The following is a 6,061-nucleotide window of genomic DNA, read 5'->3' on the forward strand; positions in this document are numbered from 1 at the left end:
ATTAGGTTATGCAATTTAGTGTACCTGCACAAAATAGGAAAATCCCTGGTCGAAGTAGGAAGGTAATCAAAGTATTGATTGATAAACTGAAGAATGTTCCTAGGGAGAATATTTTGTTAGAAGGCATTGTAAGTGAAAAAAAAATTGACGATCTACAGCCAGGTGTACATATAATTCCTAGTTTTACAGCTATTGAATGGGGTGTAGGTTTTGTTTGTTAGGCAAACTGGAATGAGGATGAAATAACGGTTGCCAGTCACTACGGCCCTCAACCAGTACGGCCCCAGTCACTTCGGCCTCTGACCCTAGTCACTACGGCCCCAACATGGGTCACTACGGCACCCACCCCTAGTCACTTCGGCCAACTCGGACCAAACACCCTAGTCACTTCGGCCGTCATTAGAAAATATTTTTTAATGAAAATTGGTATTTATTGGTGACCTTGCATTAATATAAAATAAAAGAATTTATAATATATATATATATATATATATATATATATATATATATATATATATATATATATATATATATATATATATATATATATATATATATATATTCATATATATATATATATATAAATATATTCATATATATATATATATATATATATATATATATATATATATATATATATATATACATATATATATATATATATATATATATATATATATATATATATTTATATGTATGATTTTTTCATTATAAGGTTTAACAGAAAAACATGTTGATAGATGGAAAAATATATTTCATTGAAAAATAGCAATACAACCAGAATATATGGTTCATACAAACTGTACAAATTGTAGTCGCGCTAAGGAAATATGATATACAGTATACATATATTTAGATTTAAAACTTATAATCTAAAATCTAATATATAGTATGTTTAAAACTTAAGATATAATATATAGAACAGCAATTATTTGGAAGGTCCATTTGTACATAATTTAGAACATGCTTTTAAGAGGTGATTGGTGGTAATTTCATGGTCTTCATACCGTTTCCATAAGGCAAATATTTTGCCTTGCACTGTTCTAAACTGACGACGCTGGCGACGTGTGTGTTTACCATCCTTGACAAGACGGACCTCTACAGTTACATTTTTGGCTTCCTTGTACAATAATGGTACCAAAACATAAAATGGAATATGAGAGCTGCCTGCCATACCATTCAACTTTCTGTGGTATCCTTCTACGTCATTGTTGGTATGGATACTCTGGCCGAATAGAGTCCAGTCACTTGGCGCCCAGAATCCACTGATCCAAGTTTCTTTAATATAATCCGTTAAATTGTTAAGTGGTCCAGGAGGCACTCGTAACTCAAGCTGTTCAAATGTTGGTTTTATGTGTTCCTCAGGGAGGAATGGAAGTGCCATGAGCTGCCTTATAAAATCCTTAGTTGGGCGATGATTCATGTATGGTGCAGCCAGTCCTATTTCTTGGATTTTTCTCCAAATGGCTTGATTCCAATAGAACGAGCATCCTTGCAATTTTATCATTGGGAGTAATGTCCTAACAGCCGACCATAGAGCAATTTCAAAATCTAAAATCCAATTTCTCTACTTTACATTCCTGTAGTAAGTCTAAAATAACCTTAAAAACTTTCTTATAATCTTTCTTTCTCTTCCCCGACATGAGGATAAATACTAAAGGTACTTGTTTTATATTTCCTTCTATTCCTTTCACGAATGCATGGATGCCAAATAATTGCTAAAATGGCTTGCGCACTACACGAAACGTAGCATCCACGTACCACGTCCTTGCATTCTTTAGTAAAGCAAGTTGTTCAGAAGTAGCGAATATCAAGTGTCGGCCACCAGTTATAGCAATATCCTTCTGAAGGAACTCTTTTGGAATGTAATTTTCATCCAATTCAAAGTTCAAATCATCTGGTTCATCAGGTCTGTCACTCTGTCTAAGACGATTTAGAGACCGTCCTATGTTAACTGTATTTAAACAGACTGCATCATCCCCTTCTGTGGCAGTTATAGCACGATCCACTAAAGAAGAAGCTGATGAAAAAATTTTAACCTACTCTTTGGCTAAGGCCTTTGCAGTAGAAATGACTTCAGCCGTGAAAACAGCCCCTTGTTGGGGTTGGTGAACATGATGATGAGATCCTCCGGTGAAAATTGAGCCATTCTGAAGGACAGTAGCAGGACATGTTAGCGTCTTGTTTCTCACACTACAGCGCCAAGTTACTTTACCAGTTGGATTTTTCTTTTTCCCTGTGGCCTTTTGGTTATAGGTATAACCAAAGGAATCTACAAGTAGGGTATTTCCTCTTCTGGTAGCACCTTCAATAATTCTATAAGAGGCTTTTAATTCATCCCCTATGCCAGGAACTTCATGAATAGTGTCATCAGGTAGAATATTTTCTTCATATTCCTCTGGCAGTGCTGGTCGGGTGCTGATGTTCGGGATAGATCCTACCTCCTCAAAAACTCCCCCTTCCTCCTCCTCCAAGAGATCTGTACAACATCAATAACATCACTAATAACATCAGTAACATCCCTAAGAACATCAGTAACATCCCTAACAACATCAGTAATATCACTAATAACATCGATACCATCCCTAACAACATCAGTAATATCACAAGCATATCAATAAGAAAAAACTCACCTTTATTATCTACTAGTCGGGGGCTCATGTCATCAAGAGGTAAAGCATCCAAAGGTGTGCTTTCAGCCATATGGACGATGTTCTGATAAACTTCCCCCTCCTCCTCTTCCAACAGATCTGTACATCAATAACATCACTAATAACATCGATACCATCTTTAAGAACATCAGTAACATATAATAATAATAATAATAATAATAATAATAATAATAATAATAATAATAATAATAATAACGATAATAATATCAATATCAATGAGAAAAAAACTTGCCTTCATTATCTACTAGTCAGGTGCTAATGTCATCAACAGGAAAAGCTTCCAAAATTTACCTTCTACTTCTGAACATTTGTTGCAGATCCAGTGCATGTGTAGCTCCTCTTTCACCATGGAACGATAATCCTTGTAGGAAATCCCTGTGTTACACTTCCTGTGTTGCCAGCGTTCACAGTTATCGCACTGAATGGCATGCTGACGAGGCCTAACTTCACTCGCGCATACAACACAGGTATATTCCATGATGGAGAATAACAGAAATGGATATTCATGACTTATAGGGTTGCTTTTGAAGCTTCATTTTAATGAGTCCCAGCGAAGGTTGTACTAACATATAGGTAGCTAGTTGGCTGTGAGAAGGCCATTAGTCAACAGGACTCATAGAATTATTAAGTGGTTTCTATTTTCTTGTATTTCCTAATAATTTTTTTTTAATATCCATTTCCTAGTTTATTCGTTTATTGTCTGTTTCCTATATTCGGTATTGTTTTGTTTTATTTGATTGGTATTTTTTTTAATTAATTATTTTGCGTGTTTATCTATGTGCGCTTTTATTTTATTCTCTCTCTCTCTCTCTCTCTCTCTCTCTCTCTCTCTCTCTCTCTCTCTCTCTCTCTCTCTCTCTCTCTCTCTCTCTCTCTCGAAGATAAACACTAATAAATAAAATAATAATGGAGAGAGAGAGAAATTGACATGTGCGCGCGCTCTCTCTCTCTCTCTCTCTCTCTCTCTCTCTCTCTCTCTCTCTCTCTCTCTCTCTCAAGAAAGCAAAGGTCTCTCTCTCTCTCTCTCTCTCTCTCTCTCTCTCTCTCTCAAGAAAGCAAAGGTCTCTCTCTCTCTCTCTCTCTCTCTCTCTCTCTCTCTCTCTCTCTCTCTCTCTCTCTCTCAAGAAAGCAAAGGAGAAGAAGAAGAAGAAGAAGAAGAAGAAGAAGAGAGAGAGAGAGAGAGAGAGAGAGAGAGAGAGAGAGAGAGAGAGAGAGAGAGAGAGAGAGAGAGGTACCACTGTAGTTCTTATATTTAAGTTAACATCTTGGGAGGCCGTAGTGCCTGGGGCCGTAGTGACTAGGGTTGACGGTGAGAGAGGCCGTAGTGACTGGGGCCGAAGTGACTGGGGCCGTAGTGGTTGAGGCCCGTAGTGACTGGCTCCCGAAATAACAATAGAAGCAAATAGAAGGATTGCGGAAGCAACTTTAGCCGTAGTAGAAAACAAAGGGACTTGTTCAGATAATAAGATATTAACCAAAAGAGAATTAAGGGATTTTAGGAAATCACTAGGAATACAGGTTAATGAAAACATAAATGAAGAGACCTTATGTAAAGTGGAAGAGCTTATTCATAGGTATAGAGACTATTTTGAGCTTCATGAAGAGGACTTGGGTACAGCAAAGGGATGGGAACACGAAATAAAACTAACAAATGAAACCCACATTAAACTGCCATACAGGCGAATTGCCCCTGCCTTAATACCAGAGGCCAAAGAACTGTTAGAGGATCTGACAAATAGAGGAGTTATTGAGGAAAGTTAAAGCCCTTATGCTGCACCAATAGTTTTGGTAAAAAAGAAAGGAGGGGGGCTTAGGTTAACTATTGATTATCGGAAGTTGAATAAGATAACTATTAAGGACGTTTTTCCTCTACCGAGAATATCTGAAAGTCTGGACGTATTAGAAGGGGGTAACTCCTTTTTTACGTTTGACTTGGCAAGAGGTTATCATCAGATTCTATTAAAAAAAGACGATAGGCATAATACAGCATTTTCTGTCCCTTGGGATCATTACCAGTACATGAGGTGTCCAATGGGACTCACAAATAGCCCTGCTACATTTCAGAGGTGTAAGGAAAACATTTTGGGAGACTTTGTTTATGATTTTTTACTTATTTATCTGGATGATCTTATTATCTTTACAAACTCTATTGATGAACATTTAGAAAAAGTTGAGTTATTATTAAAAAGGTTAAGAAATTTTGGCCTGAGGTTAAAGCCGAATAAATGTCATTTTCTGAAGACCAGCGTCAGATATTTAGGATTTATAATCAGTAATGACGGTATTGGTCCAGACCCAGAAAAGGTGAGGGCTGTAGAAGAGTGGAAAAGACCAGAGACTGTAAAAGAGGTGAGAGGTTTTTTAGGATTCTGTAGTTTCTACAAGTTTTATAAAAAAAAATTTGCTCAAATTGCTAAACCACTCAACACACTGTTAGAGGGAAAAATAAAGAAATCTAGCGAGAAAGTTGCGGATAAATGGAAGGAGAAAGAAGAACAGGCATTTCAGACGTTAAAACAATCTCTCATCAATGCTCCCATATTGCAAGGGATTGAATTTGGTAAGGACTTCACTTTAGAAATCGATGCAAGTTTTGAAGGTCTAGGGGCAGTATTATTACAAAAACGCGGCAAGAAGCTACATCCAGTAGCTTATGCTAGTCGATCCTTAAGAAAGTATGAGAGAAACATAAGAAATTATAGCTCAAGGAAGTTGGAATTATGTGGTCTACATTGGGCAATGGCTGAGAAGTTCAAGATGTATCTGATTGGAAGTAGGTGCACTGTTTTTACAGATAATGGGCCTCTTAGTAACTTGAGTTCAGCTAAGCTAGATCACACTGAACATAAATGGATGGCAGATTTAGCAGTGTTTGATTTTGAAATAAAGTTTAAGCCAGGAAAGGAAAACTCTAATGCTGATGCGCTCTCGAGGGAGGTTAGGGACGCAGAAGAACCTGATGGTAATGATATCTGGATTGAACCTTATGTAACAAGTGACTCCGTCAGAGTCATCATGTCACAGGACATATTAGACTGGGAGGATGTAGAGACCAAGCAAAAAACATGTCCTATTTTAACAGTTGTTAGAAAATGGATTTTTGGTGAACCGGCGGAAACAGAGATTCTTAAATTACAACCTGAATTAATCACATGGAAGAGAGAATTAAAAAATGTACAGAAAAAAAAAATAATTTATAAATTAGATACCAACGAATTCCAAAGATCAAAATGGAGGTTAGCAGTTCCATTAAGCCTTCGGAAAAAGTGTTTGTTGGAACTCCATGATAAATTTGGTCTCCAGGGAATAGATAGAACAGAGAAAGTTTTAACTGAGAGGGTTTATTGGCCAAATGTTAGGGGTTTTGTAAGGGAATATATTCAAAATTA

General features: G+C 36.7%; 1 pseudogene; it reads right to left on the reverse strand.

The window, feature by feature from the left end:
- Positions 1-928: 928 nt before the first annotated feature.
- On the reverse strand, positions 929-3,376 carry LOC137640444 (uncharacterized; annotated as a pseudogene).
- Between the last annotated feature and the right edge of the window lie 2,685 nt (positions 3,377-6,061).

Source organism: Palaemon carinicauda, chromosome 5 (genome assembly GCF_036898095.1).
Source record: "Palaemon carinicauda isolate YSFRI2023 chromosome 5, ASM3689809v2, whole genome shotgun sequence".
Taxonomy (NCBI): Eukaryota; Metazoa; Arthropoda; class Malacostraca; order Decapoda; family Palaemonidae; genus Palaemon; species Palaemon carinicauda.